Here is a 17,596-nt window from a genome sequence, read left to right on the forward strand (position 1 = left end):
TGCCCTGACTACTGTGATTGGCTTTTAAGCCTGTTTAAGCGATAGATCCCTGAACCACTTACATTGGGTCCAAATAGCTGACTCTGGTTTCTCAACAAGTCTCCCAGCAGGTCTTGACTGTTTGCTTTTCTACAGGGTAAGAACAGAGTGCACCGTTCCCAGCGGCACTGCAATGCTAGGTCGATGCGTGGAGAGAAGGGAGCAAGCTCCACATTTCTGCTCCTCTTGCCAAAAATCTGCTTAATATGTAGTCCTCACATAGAGGACATATCAGATATTAAACTGATAAGAACAGATACTACACTTGATCTTAGCCAAAAGGCCGAGAAGCGATAATCCCCAAGTGTTGGATGTCCACGCCAGGCTCTTGGCACAAATCTCACTTGATATGGTGCCACATTTGGAGGTGTGCATAACGATGGCTGCTGCTTATCACCTCCGCCCGAGCTCTCCTTTGTGGAAGCTTGATTTCTGACCTAGACAGCTCTTTGACTTTTCACAATTTCAAAAGGCTCAGCCATGAAGCAAAGCCTGCCAAAAATATATTCAACTCATGTTTGTTCCTCTCCACGGAAGTCTTTAGTAAAAGGCGAAAGACTTGTGCGTTATGAAGAGAAACCAGAGTCAGCATGGCCCTGTGTTGGAGAGCAGCGGTGGAGCCTCTCGGTCACATTCACCACCTTCACGGTAGGCCTTTTCTTTCCGCATGTCAGAGCCCAGTATGCAACATTCCCACCCCGCCCCCATCTGGCAACCAAAATTATACACGTCTTTATTAGCTCCTGCCCTGACTACTGTGATTGGCTTTTAAGCCTGTTTAAGCGATAGATCCCTGAACCACTTACATTGGGTCCAAATAGCTGACTCTGGTTTCTCACCAAGTCTCCCAGCAGGTCTTGAGTGTTTGCTTTTCTACAGGGTAAGAACAGAGTGCACCGTTCCCAGCGGCACTGCAATGCTAGGTCGATGCGTGGAGAGAAGGGAGCAAGCTCCACATTTCTGCTCCTCTTGCCAAAAATCTGCTTAATATGTAGTCCCCATATAGAGGACATATCAGATATTAAACTGATAAGAACAGATACTACACTTGATCTTAGCCAAAAGGCCGAGAAGCGATAATCCCCAAGTGTTGGATGTCCACGCCAGGCTCTTGGCACAAATCTCACTTGATATGGTGCCACATTTGGAGGTGTGCATAACGATGGCTGCTGCTTATCACCTCCGCCCGAGCTCTCCTTTGTGGACGCTTGATTTCTGACCTAGACAGCTCTTTGACTTTTCACAATTTCAAAAGGCTCAGCCATGAAGCAAAGCCTGCCAAAAATATATTCAACTCATGTTTGTTCCTCTCCACGGAAGTCTTTAGTAAAAGGCGAAAGACTTGTGCGTTATGAAGAGAAACCAGAGTCAGCATGGCCCTGTGTTGGAGAGCAGCGGTGGAGCCTCTCGGTCACATTCACCATCTTCACGGTAGGCCTTTTCTTTCCGCATGTCAGAGCCCAGTATGCAACATTCCCACCCCGCCCCCATCTGGCAACCAAAATTATACACGTCTTTATTAGCTCCTGCCCTGACTACTGTGATTGGCTTTTAAGCCTGTTTAAGCGATAGATCCCTGAACCACTTACATTGGGTCCAAATAGCTGACTCTGGTTTCTCACCAAGTCTACCAGCAGGTCTTGAGTGTTTGCTTTTCTACAGGGTAAGAACAGAGTGCACCGTTCCCAGCGGCACTGCAATGCTAGGTCGATGCGTGGAGAGAAGGGAGCAAGCTCCACATTTCTGCTCCTCTTTCCAAAAATCTGCTTAATATGTAGTCCTCATATAGAGGACATATCAGATATTAAACTGATAAGAACAGATACTACACTTGATCTTAGCCAAAAGGCCGAGAAGCGATAATCCCCAAGTGTTGGATATCCACGCGAGGCTCTTGGCACAAATCTCACTTGATATGGTGCCACATTTGGAGGTGTGCATAACGATGGCTGCTGCTTATCACCTCCGCCCGAGCTCTCCTTTGTGGACGCTTGATTTCTGACCTAGACAGCTCTTTGACTTTTCACAATTTCAAAAGGCTCAGCCATGAAGCAAAGCCTGCCAAAAATATATTCAACTCATGTTTGTTCCTCTCCACGGAAGTCTTTAGTAAAAGGCGAAAGACTTGTGCGTTATGAAGAGAAACCAGAGTCAGCATGGCCCTGTGTTGGAGAGCAGCGGTGGAGCCTCTCGGTCACATTCACCATCTTCACGGTAGGCCTTTTCTTTCCGCATGTCAGAGCCCAGTATGCAACATTCCCACCCCGCCCCCATCTGGCAACCAAAATTATACACGTCTTTATTAGCTCCTGCCCTGACTACTGTGATTGGCTTTTAAGCCTGTTTAAGCGATAGATCCCTGAACCACTTACATTGGGTCCAAATAGCTGACTCTGGTTTCTCACCAAGTCTCCCAGCAGGTCTTGAGTGTTTGCTTTTCTACAGGGTAAGAACAGAGTGCACCGTTCCCAGCGGCACTGCAATGCTAGGTCGATGCGTGGAGAGAAGTGAGCAAGCTCCACATTTCTGCTCCTCTTGCCAAAAATCTGCTTAATATGTAGTCCTCATATAGAGGACATATCAGATATTAAACTGATAAGAACAGATACTACACTTGATCTTAGCCAAAAGGCCGAGAAGCGATAATCCCCAAGTGTTGGATGTCCACGCCAGGCTCTTGGCACAAATCTCACTTGAGATGGTGCCACATTTGGAGGTGTGCATAACGATGGCTGCTGCTTATCACCTCTGCCCGAGCTCTCCTTTGTGGACGCTTGATTTCTGACCTAGACAGCTCTTTGACTTTTCACAATTTCAAAAGGCTCAGCCATGAAGCAAAGCCTGCCAAAAATATATTCAACTCATGTTTGTTCCTCTCCACGGAAGTCTTTAGTAAAAGGCGAAAGACTTGTGCGTTATGAAGAGAAACCAGAGTCAGCATGGCCCTGTGTTGGAGAGCAGCGGTGGAGCCTCTCGGTCACATTCACCACCTTCACGGTAGGCCTTTTCTTTCCGCATGTCAGAGCCCAGTATGCAACATTCCCACCCCGCCCCCATCTGGCAACCAAAATTATACACGTCTTTATTAGCTCCTGCCCTGACTACTGTGATTGGCTTTTAAGCCTGTTTAAGCGATAGATCCCTGAACCACTTACATTGGGTCCAAATAGCTGACTCTGGTTTCTCAACAAGTCTCCCAGCAGGTCTTGACTGTTTGCTTTTCTACAGGGTAAGAACAGAGTGCACCGTTCCCAGCGGCACTGCAATGCTAGGTCGATGCGTGGAGAGAAGGGAGCAAGCTCCACATTTCTGCTCCTCTTGCCAAAAATCTGCTTAATATGTAGTCCTCACATAGAGGACATATCAGATATTAAACTGATAAGAACAGATACTACACTTGATCTTAGCCAAAAGGCCGAGAAGCGATAATCCCCAAGTGTTGGATGTCCACGCCAGGCTCTTGGCACAAATCTCTCTTGAGATGGTGCCACATTTGGAGGTGTGCATAACGATGGCTGCTGCTTATCACCTCCGCCCGAGCTCTCCTTTGTGGACGCTTGATTTCTGACCTAGACAGCTCTTTGACTTTTCACAATTTCAAAAGGCTCAGCCATGAAGCAAAGCCTGCCAAAAATATATTCAACTCATGTTTGTTCCTCTCCACGGAAGTCTTTAGTAAAAGGCGAAAGACTTGTGCGTTATGAAGAGAAACCAGAGTCAGCATGGCCCTGTGTTGGAGAGCAGCGGTGGAGCCTCTCGGTCACATTCACCACCTTCACGGTAGGCCTTTTCTTTCCGCATGTCAGAGCCCAGTATGCAACATTCCCACCCCGCCCCCATCTGGCAACCAAAAATTATACACGTCTTTATTAGCTCCTGCCCTGACTACTGTGATTGGCTTTTAAGCCTGTTTAAGCGATAGATCCCTGAACCACTTACATTGGGTCCAAATAACTGACTCTGGTTTCTCACCAAGTCTCCCAGCAGGTCTTGAGTGTTTGCTTTTCTACAGGGTAAGAACAGAGTGCACCGTTCCCAGCGGCACTGCAATGCTAGGTCGATGCGTGGAGAGAAGGGAGCAAGCTCCACATTTCTGCTCCTCTTGCCAAAAATCTGCTTAATATGTAGTCCTCATATAGAGGACATATCAGATATTAAACTGATAAGAACAGATACTACTCTTGATCTTAGCCAAAAGGCCGAGAAGCGATAATCCCCAAGTGTTGGATGTCCACGCCAGGCTCTTGGCACAAATCTCACTTTATATGGTGCCACATTTGGAGGTGTGCATAACGATGGCTGCTGCTTATCACCTCCGCCCGAGCTCTCCTTTGTGGACGCTTGATTTCTGACCTAGACAGCTCTTTGACTTTTCACAATTTCAAAAGGCTCAGCCATGAAGCAAAGCCTGCCAAAAATATATTCAACTCATGTTTGTTCCTCTCCACGGAAGTCTTTAGTAAAAGGCGAAAGACTTGTGCGTTATGAAGAGAAACCAGAGTCAGCATGGCCCTGTGTTGGAGAGCAGCGGTGGAGCCTCTCGGTCACATTCACCACCTTCACGGTAGGCCTTTTCTTTCCGCATGTCAGAGCCCAGTATGCAACATTCCCACCCCGCCCCCATTTGGCAACCAAAATTATACACGTCTTTATTAGCTCCTGCCCTGACTACTGTGATTGGCTTTTAAGCCTGTTTAAGCGATAGATCCCTGAACCACTTACATTGGGTCCAAATAGCTGACTCTGGTTTCTCACCAAGTCTCCCAGCAGGTCTTGAGTGTTTGCTTTTCTACAGGGTAAGAACAGAGTGCACCGTTCCCAGCGGCACTGCAATGCTAGGTCGATGCGTGGAGAGAAGGGAGCAAGCTCCACATTTCTGCTCCTCTTGCCAAAAATCTGCTTAATATGTAGTCCTCATATAGAGGACATATCAGATATTAAACTGATAAGAACAGATACTACACTTGATCTTAGCCAAAAGGCCGAGAAGCGATAATCCCCAAGTGTTGGATGTCCACGCCAGGCTCTTGGCACAAATCTCACTTGATATGGTGCCACATTTGGAGGTGTGCATAACGATGGCTGCTGCTTATCACCTCCGCCCGAGCTCTCCTTTGTGGACGCTTGATTTCTGACCTAGACAGCTCTTTGACTTTTCACAATTTCAAAAGGCTCAGCCATGAAGCAAAGCCTGCCAAAAATATATTCAACTCATGTTTGTTCCTCTCCACGAAAGTCTTTAGTAAAAGGCGAAAGACTTGTGCGTTATGAAGAGAAACCAGAGTCAGCATGGCCCTGTGTTGGAGAGCAGCGGTGGAGACTCTCGGTCACATTCACCACCTTCACGGTAGGCCTTTTCTTTCCGCATGTCAGAGCCCAGTATGCAACATTCCCACCCCGCCCCCATCTGGCAACCAAAATTATACACGTCTTTATTAGCTCCTGCCCTGACTACTGTGATTGGCTTTTAAGCCTGTTTAAGCGATAGATCCCTGAACCACTTACATTGGGTCCAAATAGCTGACTCTGGTTTCTCACCAAGTCTCCCAGCAGGTCTTGAGTGTTTGCTTTTCTACAGGGTAAGAACAGAGTGCACCGTTCCCAGCGGCACTGCAATGCTAGATCGATGCGTGGAGAGAAGGGAGCAAGCTCCCCATTTCTGCTCCTCTTGCCAAAAATCTGCTTAATATGTAGTCCTCATATAGAGGACATATCAGATATTAAACTGATAAGAACAGATACTACACTTGATCTTAGCCAAAAGGCCGAGAAGCGATAATCCCCAAGTGTTGGATGTCCACGCCAGGCTCTTGGCACAAATCTCACTTGTGATGGTGCCACATTTGGAGGTGTGCATAACGATGGCTGCTGCTTATCACCTCCGCCCGAGCTCTCCTTTGTGGACGCTTGATTTCTGACCTAGACAGCTCTTTGACTTTTCACAATTTCAAAAGGCTCAGCCATGAAGCAAAGCCTGCCAAAAATATATTCAACTCATGTTTGTTCCTCTCCACGGAAGTCTTTAGTAAAAGGCGAAAGACTTGTGCGTTATGAAGAGAAACCAGAGTCAGCATGGCCCTGTGTTGGAGAGCAGCGGTGGAGCCTCTCGGTCACATTCACCACCTTTACGGTAGGCCTTTACTTTCCGCATGTCAGAGCCCAGTATGCAACATTCCCACCCCGCCCCCATTTGGCAACCAAAATTATACACGTCTTTATTAGCTCCTGCCCTGACTACTGTGATTGGCTTTTAAGCCTGTTTAAGCGATTGATCCCTGAACCACTTACATTGGGTCCAAATAGCTGACTCTGGTTTCTCACCAAGTCTCCCAGCAGGTCTTGAGTGTTTGCTTTTCTACAGGGTAAGAACAGAGTGCACCGTTCCCAGCGGCACTGCAATGCTAGGTCGATGCGTGGAGAGAAGGAAGGAAGCTCCACATTTCTGCTCCTCTTGCCAAAAATCTGCTTAATATGTAGTCCTCATATAGAGGACATATCAGATATTAAACTGATAAGAACAGATACTACACTTGATCTTAGCCAAAAGGCCGAGAAGCGATAATCCCCAAGTGTTGGATGTCCACGCCAGGCTCTTGGCACAAATCTCACTTGAGATGGTGCCACATTTGGAGGTGTGCATAACGATGGCTGCTGCTTATCACCTCCGCCCGAGCTCTCCTTTGTGGACGCTTGATTTCTGACCTAGACAGCTCTTTGACTTTTCACAATTTCAAAAGGCTCAGCCATGAAGCAAAGCCTGCCAAAAATATATTCAACTCATGTTTGTTCCTCTCCACGGAAGTCTTTAGTAAAAGGCGAAAGACTTGTGCGTTATGAAGAGAAACCAGAGTCAGCATGGCCCTGTGTTGGAGAGCAGCGGTGGAGCCTCTCGGTCACATTCACCACCTTCACGGTAGGCCTTTTCTTTCCGCATATCAGAGCCCAGTATGCAACATTCCCACCCCGCCCCCATCTGGCAACCAAAATTATACACGTCTTTATTAGCTCCTGCCCTGACTACTGTGATTGGCTTTTAAGCCTGTTTAAGCGATAGATCCCTGAACCACTTACATTGGGTCCAAATAGCTGACTCTGGTTTCTCACCAAGTCTCCCAGCAGGTCTTGAGTGTTTGCTTTTCTACAGGGTAAGAACAGAGTGCACCGTTCCCAGCGGCACTGCAATGCTAGGTCGATGCGTGGAGAGAAGGGAGCAAGCTCCACATTTCTGCTCCTCTTGCCAAAAATCTGCTTAATATGTAGTCCTCATATAGAGGACATATCAGATATTAAACTGATAAGAACAGATACTACACTTGATCTTAGCCAAAAGGCCGAGAAGCGATAATCCCCAAGTGTTGGATGTCCACGCCAGGCTCTTGGCACAAATCTCACTTGAGATGGTGCCACATTTGGAGGTGTGCATAACGATGGCTGCTGCTTATCACCTCCGCCCGAGCTCTCCTTTGTGGACGCTTGATTTCTGACCTAGACAGCTCTTTGACTTTTCACAATTTCAAAAGGCTCAGCCATGAAGCAAAGCCTGCCAAAAATATATTCAACTCATGTTTGTTCCTCTCCACGGAAGTCTTTAGTAAAAGGCGAAAGACTTGTGCGTTATGAAGAGAAACCAGAGTCAGCATGGCCCTGTGTTGGAGAGCAGCGGTGGAGCCTCTCGGTCACATTCACCACCTTCACGGTAGGCCTTTTCTTTCCGCATATCAGAGCCCAGTATGCAACATTCCCACCCCGCCCCCATCTGGCAACCAAAATTATACACGTCTTTATTAGCTCCTGCCCTGACTACTGTGATTGGCTTTTAAGCCTGTTTAAGCGATAGATCCCTGAACCACTTACATTGGGTCCAAATAGCTGACTCTGGTTTCTCACCAAGTCTCCCAGCAGGTCTTGAGTGTTTGCTTTTCTACAGGGTAAGAACAGAGTGCACCGTTCCCAGCGGCACTGCAATGCTAGGTCGATGCGTGGAGAGAAGGGAGCAAGCTCCACATTTCTGCTCCTCTTGCCAAAAATCTGCTTAATATGTAGTCCTCATATAGAGGACATATCAGATATTAAACTGATAAGAACAGATTTTTTATTTTTTTTTATTACAAAAAACTTTCATCAGTTACATACAAATCAAGACAAATCAAACATCACGTATGACCATCCCTAATACAACGTTCGGCATCAATTGTGCCCCTTGCAGGTATAGAATGTTCGTTTTTCAAAACCTTCCCTGTCCATGTTGCAAAAATAACAGGTGAAATAATAAACAAAAACAGCCCAAAGAAACCCTTTTGCCTTCCCTCTTAGCTCACCATATCCACCCAAACCCTCCCTTCCACCTCTCTAGAGCGGCATGCTTCCCCCACTTCTCCATGTCCCTTTTGATTTTCCCCTTTACCTCAGCTTCCACCCTCCTCATGATCCCTTCCACACCGCTGTCTTTATCTCTCTTTACCAGGTCTTGCCTGGCCAACCACATAATCCTCTTTGTAATACTTATGATATACCACATTGGGAAATTTCCTGAGCCTAAACCTCTTTCAACCTTATCCCAGGTCAAATTAAATCCTCGTACTACCTGCCTTAGCCGCTCCCCCACTTTACCCCATACTACCTTTGCAGTTGGACAGTCCCACATGACATGCCTGACCGTTTCCTCACCTGAACAGGTTGCCCGAGGGCACGCAGGGGATCTTGCCAACCCATGCCTGTACATGGTTTCCCGCACTGGCAGGCATTTGTGCAGGCATAACCAATTTATGTCTTTGAGCCTGTTGTCAAGCCCCCCTGGCTGGATCCCCCGGCAAATCTTTGTCGGGGTCCCCACCAACGGAAGTGCGACCACTGCCTTACTGACCTCTCTGTAGAGGGCTCTGTGATCTATTTGTATTGCTCTGTCGGAGGCCTCAGGATGAGCCCGCAGCCACCTAGCTGCATGGTTGTAATGCCATGGCTGCTGCTCCACCCTGGGTGCCAAATTGTTCCAGACCATCAACCCCCTAGCTTGGTACGCGAAATAAAGCCTTAAAAAATAGCCTGAGGGGTGCTCTATTGGAAAAGAAAGCTCCCTGCACAGGGAAGAAACAAAAATGCAGTCCAGTTTCAGCGGGAGGTGTGGCACATCCCTCCCTCCTGCTTCGATACCAGAAAGCATGCGAGTTCTGGCCACGTATTCGTATCCCCCCCCCCATATGAAATCGAACACAAAGCGCATGAGAGGTCTCCTCATGCTCACTGGCAGTGGGTATATGTATGCCAAATATAGCAGGGATGGCAGAATGTCTACCTTCAGAACAAGTACCTTCCCTATAAAGGTCAGGCACCTGCTCTTCCAGAGTGCAAGCTTCTTCTGGACTGCTGTAATTCGCCTGGTCCAGTTGATCGTGGCACTGTTGGCTGTCTCAAAGCTGACCCCTAGTACCTTCAGTGGTCCTGTGCAGAGCGACAACCCTCCCGGTACATCCGTCCTTTCTTTCCAACGCCCAAAGAACTTTACAGAGGACTTGGCGTGATTCAGTTTTGCTCCAGACACCCGACCAAAGTCCTGAAAAATCTCCAAGGATCGGATGAGACTCTCATCCCTGTCTAGCAGCAGTGTGGTGTCGTCTGCATACTGTGACAGCTTGACCCGTAGGCCTCTGCTGCCGGGAACCAGGAAACCTTTCACCCCTGGGTCAGCCCGAATGGTTGCCGCCAGGGGCTCTAAATAAAGGATGTAGAGCAGCGGTGAGAGTGGGCAGCCCTGTCTTACCCCTGAGTGCAACCTGAAAATTTCCCCTAAGTGCCCGTTGACTGACACCTTGCTCCCCACACCTGTGTATAATGTGCGCAGCCATTCGACAAAAACCTTGTTAAAGCCTAGCCTTTCCAACACCCTAAACATAAAACCCCAGTGAACCCTGTCAAAGGCCTTTGCCTGGTCGAGACCCACCACCATAAATGGCAGGTGTCTGTCTTCCGCCCACGCGGCAGCGTCTCGTATGAGCTGGAGATTCCACTTCACCGAGCGCCCTGCCACCCCACACGTTTGGTCCACATGGACCACGTGTGGAAGCGCTGTGCCCAGCCGATCCGCTAGGACCTTTGCCAGAAGTTTATAGTCAACACACAACATGGTCAGTGGCCGCCAGTTCCCGAGGTCGGTTCCATCCCCCTTCTTAAACAGAAGGGAGATCACTCCTGTGGCCATAGTCCCTCCCATTGCACCTGTGAGAAGTATTGTGGACAACACCTCCAACAATACCGGCCCGAGAATCTCCCAGAACTTGAGATAAAACTCCACCGGCAGTCCGTCTATGCCAGGCACCTTCCGCCTGTTCATTTTACCAAGGGCACCCTCGAGCTCTTTGAGGGTAAGCGGGGCCTCCAAAGTCTGCGCTATGTCGGACGGCACCTGCTTGGTCAGTAAGTTCAGAAAGATCTCCCCTCCCTCTACATCTACCTCTTTCTCCTGGAAACTTGTGCGGTAGTAGTCAGTAGCAGCCCCCACCATCTCAGCTGCTTCCGACACTACCACACCCTGCTTATCCCTGATTCCGGTCTGTACCTGTCTTTTCATGTCTGCCCGTATTGAGTTGAAAAAAGCAGCGGAACACGTCTCGTGCTTCTCTAGGAAGTTTCGCCGTGCCTGCAACAGGTAAGCCCGGGCCCTTACCTCAAAGACCTCCCTAAGCTTTGCTTTTAGGGTGTCACAAGCCCGCTGATTTACTGTGCCACCGCTGTTTCCTTTGCTGTACTCCAGCTCGAGGAGGCGCTGTAAGCGAAAAACCTCCCTCTTTGCCAACCTCACCTTCCTTTTACAATAACTAACGCAAAACATTTTTATCCTTTTCTTGGGTACTTCCCACCACTCCATCACCCCAGGACACAATGGTCTTATTCCTAAAAGGTTTTTGAAAAATAGTTCAAAACTTTGTTTGAAAGTGTCCTCCTCTAATATGCTAATATTGAGGCGCCAGTACCCACGCCCAAAAATAGGCAGGCACAGGCGCACCTCAAACAGCAGCCCATCATGGTCAGAGAAGAACACAGGGAGCAGTCGACCTGACACCAGACTTAAAGACTTTGCTGCAAACACGTAGTCAAGACGTTTAAACGTACCACGTGAGTTACGCCATGTGGGGCCGTCTGCCAGAGGCCTGACCATCCTCCCCCCATCTACCAACCCGTGTCTAGCCATAAGGTGGGAGATGTAAATATCGCTGGTGTCCCCCCCCTTACCTAACTGCACATTGAAATCCCCACCTACAATTACCTGCCTATTGGTGGCCAAGTGTGGCTCTACCAACTCAAACATTTCTCTACGTTCCCTCTGAGTTTGTGGTCCATACACCACCACAACCCTGAGCTTGCTTGTCCCCCATGTGATGTCAGCCCCCATTATCCTCCCTTGGACAATAATGAAAACATCCTCCACCCTAATCTCTTTTACCCCAAACAAAATCCCTACCCCTGTAGAGTGGACCCCTCCCACGCTCCAGATTGAGTCCCCTTTCGTCCACTCCCTTGAGAAATTCGCAGCATCCCCCATGTCCCGTAAATGAACCTCCTGCAATAAACAAATATCAACATGCAGATGGTCCACAAAATCATAAACAGTCCTTCTTTTTAACGTATCCCTCATCCCTCTTACATTTAAAGAAAGCATCTTTACTACAGCCATTATAATTTGTATTTTTTTAAGTCTTTACTGTATCAAAACAATCAAAACAATCAAAATCAAAAAAAAAACACTCCTTACGGCAAAAAGAAGTCCTCTCTCTCCATCTGCTCCGCCCAGGAAAAGAGCACTGGATTAGGCGAAGTTGATGGTCTGTTGGGTCCCTCATATGCATCTTCCCCCAAAGGGGATGGTATATTGAGCAGGTAAGGAGGTAAATCCAGCTCCAGCCCCAAACCTTCTGCGAGCAGCTCACCTGGATCTCCTCCGATATGCTGCGTAGCCTCTCCACCCTTACCTAGCCCTGTGTTGCCCCCTTCCTGCTCCTGATGTCCTCCCTCCTCTGCAGCCCTTCTTTGCTGCCCTACGCCATAAATCATCCCACCATCATCTACCTTCTCTTGGTCCCCTCCCTCTGCCCCTGTGCCATCCCCCTTTGACTTTTTACTATGGCCCCCCTCCTTACTCTCTCCGCTTCTAATTGTCTTCCCCACTCCGAAAACCTGTGATCCTTTCCGTGCCCCCTTCTTGACCTTGGAGTTGGCTGGACCTGGGCTGATGAGAGGAAAGTCTCCCCCTGTGTTGTCACAGGGCACCTGGGCTTCGCTTTCCCCGCTGGCACTGCTTGTTGTACCTTTCTCCGGGGGGACTTCCTCTGTTCCAATCTTAGAAAGATCCGTAGCTGGCTCCGCCTGTACCGGTGTGCATGTGCCATTCTCTGCAGGCACGGTTCTCTCTCCTGGGTCCTTTGCTTTTTCCGGCTCTCCATTGGACTTGGCTACTTCCGCAAAGGTCCTCCGTCGGCTAGGACAGTTGCGGTACAGGTGGCCCATTCCTCCACATCCATGACAGGCCTTGGGCCCTTTGCAATCTTTGGCCTCATGGCCCCCTTGGCCACAGGTACAGCAGCAGGCTCCGGAACAGCCTGCCTCTGTATGGCCAGACTGCCTGCAACGCCTACAGAAATCTGGTTGTCTGGCGTAAAACAGGTAACCACGGTCTGCACCAATGCTGAAAAGAGCCGGTGGATGCTTCAGTCCTCCAGGTCCTTCTGGGTCAGGGTTCAGCAGCACTTGGAACTGCCTTCTTCCTGTCCAGAATCCGCTCATGTCTTTTACGTACCTAGCACTAGTCACCACCTCTCCGTGCTGTCCCAAAAAAGCAACTAGTGCTCGATCTGTGACGAAAGGGTTGTACGTATGGACAGTGACAGTTCTGAAATTTGGTCTGTCCAGGTTCAAAATCTTGTAACCGGCTATGAATCTTGTCCCAGCCTCCTTTCTACAGGCTTCAGCCACTCTTGAATACACATCCTCACTGATCAGGGTAACGTCGAAAGCTTTTTCTTGCTGGTTCCACTGAATACAGTACACATCTTCTACCTTCAGCCTCAGTTGTTCCAAAATTACTTTTTTGCAGAACCAGTCTCTCGAAATTAGGTGTTCCTCCACTGATTCCGCCTGGAAACGTATAGTGTACCTCACCCCGACCTTTGGGCTCATCTGTTCCTTGGAACCCCTTGGGGCCATCTTTGGGTCGTCTGTGTTTCTTCTTCGTCCACCTTTGCCCCCGTCGCTCCACTTGATCTTAGCCAAAAGGCCGAGAAGCGATAATCCCCAAGTGTTGGATGTCCACGCCAGGCTCTTGGCACAAATCTCAATTGAGATGGTGCCACATTTGGAGGTGTGCATAACGATGGCTGCTGCTTATCACCTCCGCCCGAGCTCTCCTTTGTGGACGCTTGATTTCTGACCTAGACAGCTCTTTGACTTTTCACAATTTCAAAAGGCTCAGCCATGAAGCAAAGCCTGCCAAAAATATATTCAACTCATGTTTGTTCCTCTCCACGGAAGTCTTTAGTAAAAGGCGAAAGACTTGTGCGTTATGAAGAGAAACCAGAGTCAGCATGGCCCTGTGTTGGAGAGCAGCGGTGGAGCCTCTCGGTCACATTCACCACCTTCACGGTAGGCCTTTTCTTTCCGCATGTCAGAGCCCAGTATGCAACATTCCCACCCCGCCCCCATCTGGCAACCAAAATTATACACGCCTTTATTAGCTCCTGCCCTGACTACTGTGATTGGCTTTTAAGCCTGTTTAAGCGATAGATCCCTGAACCACTTACATTGGGTCCAAATAGCTGACTCTGGTTTCTCACCAAGTCTCCCAGCAGGTCTTGAGTGTTTGCTTTTCTACAGGGTAAGAACAGAGTGCACCGTTCCCAGCGGCACTGCAATGCTAGGTCGATGCGTGGAGAGAAGGGAGCAAGCTCCACATTTCTGCTCCTCTTGCCAAAAATCTGCTTAATATGTAGTCCTCATATAGAGGACATATCAGATATTAAACTGATAAGAACAGATACTACACTTGATCTTAGCCAAAAGGCCGAGAAGCGATAATCCCCAAGTGTTGGATGTCCACGCCAGGCTCTTGGCACAAATCTCACTTGATATGGTGCCACATTTGGAGGTGTGCATAACGATGGCTGCTGCTTATCACCTCCGCCCGAGCTCTCCTTTGTGGACGCTTGATTTCTGACCTAGACAGCTCTTTGACTTTTCACAATTTCAAAAGGCTCAGCCATGAAGCAAAGCCTGCCAAAAATATATTCAACTCATGTTTGTGCCTCTCCACGGAAGTCTTTAGTAAAAGGCGAAAGACTTGTGCGTTATGAAGAGAAACCAGAGTCAGCATGGCCCTGTGTTGGAGAGCAGCGGTGGAGCCTCTCGGTCACATTCACCACCTTCACGGTAGGCCTTTTCTTTCCACATGTCAGAGCCCAGTATGCAACATTCCCACCCCGCCCCCATCTGGCAACCAAAATTATACACGTCTTTATTAGCTCCTGCCCTGACTACTGTGATTGGCTTTTAAGCCTGTTTAAGCGATAGATCCCTGAACCACTTACATTGGGTCCAAATAGCTGACTCTGGTTTCTCACCAAGTCTCCCAGCAGGTCTTGAGTGTTTGCTTTTCTACAGGGTAAGAACAGAGTGCACCGTTCCCAGCGGCACTGCAATGCTAGGTCGATGCGTGGAGAGAAGGGAGCAAGCTCCACATTTCTGCTCCTCTTGCCAAAAATCTGCTTAATATGTAGTCCTCATATAGAGGACATATCAGATATTAAACTGATAAGAACAGATACTACACTTGATCTTAGCCAAAAGGCCGAGAAGCGATAATCCCCAAGTGTTGGATGTCCACGCCAGGCTCTTGGCACAAATCTCACATGAGATGGTGCCACATTTGGAGGTGTGCATAACGATGGCTGCTGCTTATCACCTCCGCCCGAGCTCTCCTTTGTGGACGCTTGATTTCTGACCTAGACAGCTCTTTGACTTTTCACGGTAGGCCTTTTCTTTCCGCATGTCAGAGCCCAGTATGCAACATTCCCACCCCGCCCCCATCTGGCAACCAAAATTATACACGTCTTTATTAGCTCCTGCCCTGACTACTGTGATTGGCTTTTAAGCCTGTTTAAGCGATAGATCCCTGAACCACTTACGTTGGGTCCAAATAGCTGACTCTGGTTTCTCAACAAGTCTCCCAGCAGGTCTTGAGTGTTTGCTTTTCTACAGGGTAAGAACAGAGTGCACCGTTCCCAGCGGCACTGCAATGCTAGGTCGATGCGTGGAGAGAAGGGAGCAAGCTCCACATTTCTGCTCCTCTTTCCAAAAATCTGCTTAATATGTAGTCCTCATATAGAGGACATATCAGATATTAAACTGATAAGAACAGATACTACACTTGATCTTAGCCAAAAGGCCGAGAAGCGATAATCCCCAAGTGTTGGATGTCCACGCCAGGCTCTTGGCACAAATCTCACTTGAGATGGTGCCACATTTGGAGGTGTGCATAACGATGGCTGCTGCTTATCACCTCCGCCCGAGCTCTCCTTTGTGGACGCTTGATTTCTGACCTAGACAGCTCTTTGACTTTTCACAATTTCAAAAGGCTCAGCCATGAAGCAAAGCCTGCCAAAAATATATTCAACTCATGTTTGTTCCTCTCCACGGAAGTCTTTAGTAAAAGGCGAAAGACTTGTGCGTTATGAAGAGAAACCAGAGTCAGCATGGCCCTGTGTTGGAGAGCAGCGGTGGAGCCTCTCGGTCACATTCACCACCTTCACGGTAGGCCTTTTCTTTCCGCATGTCAGAGCCCAGTATGCAACATTCCCACCCCGCCCCCATCTGGCAACCAAAATTATACACGTCTTTATTAGCTCCTGCCCTGACTACTGTGATTGGCTTTTAAGCCTGTTTAAGCGATAGATCCCTGAACCACTTACATTGGGTCCAAATAGCTGACTCTGGTTTCTCAACAAGTCTCCCAGCAGGTCTTGACTGTTTGCTTTTCTACAGGGTAAGAACAGAGTGCACCGTTCCCAGCGGCACTGCAATGCTAGGTCGATGCGTGGAGAGAAGGGAGCAAGCTCCACATTTCTGCTCCTCTTGCCAAAAATCTGCTTAATATGTAGTCCTCACATAGAGGACATATCAGATATTAAACTGATAAGAACAGATACTACACTTGATCTTAGCCAAAAGGCCGAGAAGCGATAATCCCCAAGTGTTGGATGTCCACGCCAGGCTCTTGGCACAAATCTCACTTGAGATGGTGCCACATTTGGAGGTGTGCATAACGATGGCTGCTGCTTATCACCTCCGCCCGAGCTCTCCTTTGTGGACGCTTGATTTCTGACCTAGACAGCTCTTTGACTTTTCACAATTTCAAAAGGCTCAGCCATGAAGCAAAGCCTGCCAAAAATATATTCAACTCATGTTTGTTCCTCTCCACGGAAGTCTTTAGTAAAAGGCGAAAGACTTGTGCGTTATGAAGAGAAACCAGAGTCAGCATGGCCCTGTGTTGGAGAGCAGCGGTGGAGACTCTCGGTCACATTCACCACCTTCACGGTAGGCCTTTTCTTTCCGCATGTCAGAGCCCAGTATGCAACATTCCCACCCCGCCCCCATTTGGCAACCAAAATGATACACGTCTTTATTAGCTCCTGCCCTGACTACTGTGATTGGCTTTTAAGCCTGTTTAAGCGATAGATCCCTGAACCACTTACATTGGGTCCAAATAGCTGACTCTGGTTTCTCACCAAGTCTCCCAGCAGGTCTTGAGTGTTTGCTTTTCTACAGGGTAAGAACAGAGTGCACCGTTCCCAGCGGCACTGCAATGCTAGGTCGATGCGTGGAGAGAAGGGAGCAAGCTCCACATTTCTGCTCCTCTTGCCAAAAATCTGCTTAATATGTAGTCCTCATATAGAGGACATATCAGATATTAAACTGATAAGAACAGATACTACACTTGATCTTAGCCAAAAGGCCGAGAAGCGATAATCCCCAAGTGTTGGATGTCCACGCCAGGCTCTTGGCACAAATCTCACTTGATATGGTGCCACATTTGGAGGTGTGCATAACGATGGCTGCTGCTTATCACCTCCGCCCGAGTTCTCCTTTGTGGACGCTTGATTTCTGACCTAGACAGCTCTTTGACTTTTCACAATTTCAAAAGGCTCAGCCATGAAGCAAAGCCTGCCAAAAATATATTCAACTCATGTTTGTTCCTCTCCACGGAAGTCTTTAGTAAAAGGCGAAAGACTTGTGCGTTATGAAGAGAAACCAGAGTCAGCATGGCCCTGTGTTGGAGAGCAGCGGTGGAGACTCTCGGTCACATTCACCACCTTCACGGTAGGCCTTTTCTTTCCGCATGTCAGAGCCCAGTATGCAACATTCCCACCCCGCCCCCATCTGGCAACCAAAATTATACACGTCTTTATTAGCTCCTGCCCTGACTACTGTGATTGGCTTTTAAGCCTGTTTAAGCGATAGATCCCTGAACCACTTACATTGGGTCCAAATAGCTGACTCTGGTTTCTCACCAAGTCTA

General features: G+C 48.4%; 31 non-coding genes across 31 annotated transcripts; all 31 read right to left on the reverse strand.

Annotated features, from left to right (window-relative positions):
* Positions 1–142: 142 nt before the first annotated feature.
* Positions 143–334, reverse strand: LOC132997727 (U2 spliceosomal RNA). Its single transcript, XR_009677769.1, has one exon. It is a non-coding gene; the product is annotated as a U2 spliceosomal RNA (small nuclear RNA).
* A 180-nt stretch (positions 335–514) lies between these two features.
* On the reverse strand, positions 515–627 carry LOC132997593 (U5 spliceosomal RNA). The gene has a single exon (XR_009677643.1). It is a non-coding gene; the product is annotated as a U5 spliceosomal RNA (small nuclear RNA).
* Positions 628–925: 298 nt separating this feature from the next.
* Positions 926–1,117, reverse strand: LOC132997488 (U2 spliceosomal RNA). Its single transcript, XR_009677546.1, has one exon. It is a non-coding gene; the product is annotated as a U2 spliceosomal RNA (small nuclear RNA).
* A 180-nt stretch (positions 1,118–1,297) lies between these two features.
* LOC132997594 (U5 spliceosomal RNA) lies at positions 1,298–1,410 on the reverse strand. Its single transcript, XR_009677644.1, has one exon. It is a non-coding gene; the product is annotated as a U5 spliceosomal RNA (small nuclear RNA).
* Positions 1,411–1,708: 298 nt separating this feature from the next.
* On the reverse strand, positions 1,709–1,900 carry LOC132997574 (U2 spliceosomal RNA). The gene has a single exon (XR_009677625.1). It is a non-coding gene; the product is annotated as a U2 spliceosomal RNA (small nuclear RNA).
* A 180-nt stretch (positions 1,901–2,080) lies between these two features.
* Positions 2,081–2,193, reverse strand: LOC132997595 (U5 spliceosomal RNA). The gene has a single exon (XR_009677645.1). It is a non-coding gene; the product is annotated as a U5 spliceosomal RNA (small nuclear RNA).
* Positions 2,194–2,491: 298 nt separating this feature from the next.
* Positions 2,492–2,683, reverse strand: LOC132997495 (U2 spliceosomal RNA). Its single transcript, XR_009677553.1, has one exon. It is a non-coding gene; the product is annotated as a U2 spliceosomal RNA (small nuclear RNA).
* A 180-nt stretch (positions 2,684–2,863) lies between these two features.
* On the reverse strand, positions 2,864–2,976 carry LOC132997598 (U5 spliceosomal RNA). The gene has a single exon (XR_009677646.1). It is a non-coding gene; the product is annotated as a U5 spliceosomal RNA (small nuclear RNA).
* A 298-nt stretch (positions 2,977–3,274) lies between these two features.
* On the reverse strand, positions 3,275–3,466 carry LOC132997458 (U2 spliceosomal RNA). Its single transcript, XR_009677517.1, has one exon. It is a non-coding gene; the product is annotated as a U2 spliceosomal RNA (small nuclear RNA).
* Positions 3,467–3,646: 180 nt separating this feature from the next.
* On the reverse strand, positions 3,647–3,759 carry LOC132997599 (U5 spliceosomal RNA). Its single transcript, XR_009677647.1, has one exon. It is a non-coding gene; the product is annotated as a U5 spliceosomal RNA (small nuclear RNA).
* A 299-nt stretch (positions 3,760–4,058) lies between these two features.
* LOC132997503 (U2 spliceosomal RNA) lies at positions 4,059–4,250 on the reverse strand. Its single transcript, XR_009677560.1, has one exon. It is a non-coding gene; the product is annotated as a U2 spliceosomal RNA (small nuclear RNA).
* Positions 4,251–4,430: 180 nt separating this feature from the next.
* On the reverse strand, positions 4,431–4,543 carry LOC132997600 (U5 spliceosomal RNA). The gene has a single exon (XR_009677648.1). It is a non-coding gene; the product is annotated as a U5 spliceosomal RNA (small nuclear RNA).
* Positions 4,544–4,841: 298 nt separating this feature from the next.
* Positions 4,842–5,033, reverse strand: LOC132997568 (U2 spliceosomal RNA). Its single transcript, XR_009677619.1, has one exon. It is a non-coding gene; the product is annotated as a U2 spliceosomal RNA (small nuclear RNA).
* A 180-nt stretch (positions 5,034–5,213) lies between these two features.
* On the reverse strand, positions 5,214–5,326 carry LOC132997689 (U5 spliceosomal RNA). Its single transcript, XR_009677732.1, has one exon. It is a non-coding gene; the product is annotated as a U5 spliceosomal RNA (small nuclear RNA).
* A 298-nt stretch (positions 5,327–5,624) lies between these two features.
* Positions 5,625–5,816, reverse strand: LOC132997499 (U2 spliceosomal RNA). The gene has a single exon (XR_009677557.1). It is a non-coding gene; the product is annotated as a U2 spliceosomal RNA (small nuclear RNA).
* A 180-nt stretch (positions 5,817–5,996) lies between these two features.
* LOC132997601 (U5 spliceosomal RNA) lies at positions 5,997–6,109 on the reverse strand. Its single transcript, XR_009677649.1, has one exon. It is a non-coding gene; the product is annotated as a U5 spliceosomal RNA (small nuclear RNA).
* Positions 6,110–6,407: 298 nt separating this feature from the next.
* LOC132997528 (U2 spliceosomal RNA) lies at positions 6,408–6,599 on the reverse strand. The gene has a single exon (XR_009677584.1). It is a non-coding gene; the product is annotated as a U2 spliceosomal RNA (small nuclear RNA).
* Positions 6,600–6,779: 180 nt separating this feature from the next.
* Positions 6,780–6,892, reverse strand: LOC132997602 (U5 spliceosomal RNA). Its single transcript, XR_009677650.1, has one exon. It is a non-coding gene; the product is annotated as a U5 spliceosomal RNA (small nuclear RNA).
* Positions 6,893–7,190: 298 nt separating this feature from the next.
* LOC132997581 (U2 spliceosomal RNA) lies at positions 7,191–7,382 on the reverse strand. Its single transcript, XR_009677631.1, has one exon. It is a non-coding gene; the product is annotated as a U2 spliceosomal RNA (small nuclear RNA).
* Positions 7,383–7,562: 180 nt separating this feature from the next.
* On the reverse strand, positions 7,563–7,675 carry LOC132997603 (U5 spliceosomal RNA). Its single transcript, XR_009677651.1, has one exon. It is a non-coding gene; the product is annotated as a U5 spliceosomal RNA (small nuclear RNA).
* A 298-nt stretch (positions 7,676–7,973) lies between these two features.
* LOC132997546 (U2 spliceosomal RNA) lies at positions 7,974–8,158 on the reverse strand. The gene has a single exon (XR_009677600.1). It is a non-coding gene; the product is annotated as a U2 spliceosomal RNA (small nuclear RNA).
* A 5,337-nt stretch (positions 8,159–13,495) lies between these two features.
* Positions 13,496–13,608, reverse strand: LOC132997604 (U5 spliceosomal RNA). Its single transcript, XR_009677652.1, has one exon. It is a non-coding gene; the product is annotated as a U5 spliceosomal RNA (small nuclear RNA).
* Positions 13,609–13,906: 298 nt separating this feature from the next.
* LOC132997592 (U2 spliceosomal RNA) lies at positions 13,907–14,098 on the reverse strand. The gene has a single exon (XR_009677642.1). It is a non-coding gene; the product is annotated as a U2 spliceosomal RNA (small nuclear RNA).
* A 180-nt stretch (positions 14,099–14,278) lies between these two features.
* LOC132997674 (U5 spliceosomal RNA) lies at positions 14,279–14,391 on the reverse strand. The gene has a single exon (XR_009677718.1). It is a non-coding gene; the product is annotated as a U5 spliceosomal RNA (small nuclear RNA).
* A 298-nt stretch (positions 14,392–14,689) lies between these two features.
* Positions 14,690–14,881, reverse strand: LOC132997605 (U2 spliceosomal RNA). Its single transcript, XR_009677653.1, has one exon. It is a non-coding gene; the product is annotated as a U2 spliceosomal RNA (small nuclear RNA).
* Positions 14,882–15,286: 405 nt separating this feature from the next.
* On the reverse strand, positions 15,287–15,478 carry LOC132997693 (U2 spliceosomal RNA). The gene has a single exon (XR_009677737.1). It is a non-coding gene; the product is annotated as a U2 spliceosomal RNA (small nuclear RNA).
* Positions 15,479–15,658: 180 nt separating this feature from the next.
* Positions 15,659–15,771, reverse strand: LOC132997606 (U5 spliceosomal RNA). Its single transcript, XR_009677654.1, has one exon. It is a non-coding gene; the product is annotated as a U5 spliceosomal RNA (small nuclear RNA).
* Positions 15,772–16,069: 298 nt separating this feature from the next.
* On the reverse strand, positions 16,070–16,261 carry LOC132997459 (U2 spliceosomal RNA). Its single transcript, XR_009677518.1, has one exon. It is a non-coding gene; the product is annotated as a U2 spliceosomal RNA (small nuclear RNA).
* A 180-nt stretch (positions 16,262–16,441) lies between these two features.
* Positions 16,442–16,554, reverse strand: LOC132997607 (U5 spliceosomal RNA). Its single transcript, XR_009677655.1, has one exon. It is a non-coding gene; the product is annotated as a U5 spliceosomal RNA (small nuclear RNA).
* A 298-nt stretch (positions 16,555–16,852) lies between these two features.
* Positions 16,853–17,044, reverse strand: LOC132997617 (U2 spliceosomal RNA). The gene has a single exon (XR_009677664.1). It is a non-coding gene; the product is annotated as a U2 spliceosomal RNA (small nuclear RNA).
* A 180-nt stretch (positions 17,045–17,224) lies between these two features.
* Positions 17,225–17,337, reverse strand: LOC132997608 (U5 spliceosomal RNA). Its single transcript, XR_009677656.1, has one exon. It is a non-coding gene; the product is annotated as a U5 spliceosomal RNA (small nuclear RNA).
* Between the last annotated feature and the right edge of the window lie 259 nt (positions 17,338–17,596).

The sequence above is a fragment of the Limanda limanda genome, unplaced genomic scaffold (assembly GCF_963576545.1).
Source record: "Limanda limanda unplaced genomic scaffold, fLimLim1.1 SCAFFOLD_39, whole genome shotgun sequence".
In the NCBI taxonomy this organism is placed as follows: domain Eukaryota; kingdom Metazoa; phylum Chordata; class Actinopteri; order Pleuronectiformes; family Pleuronectidae; genus Limanda; species Limanda limanda.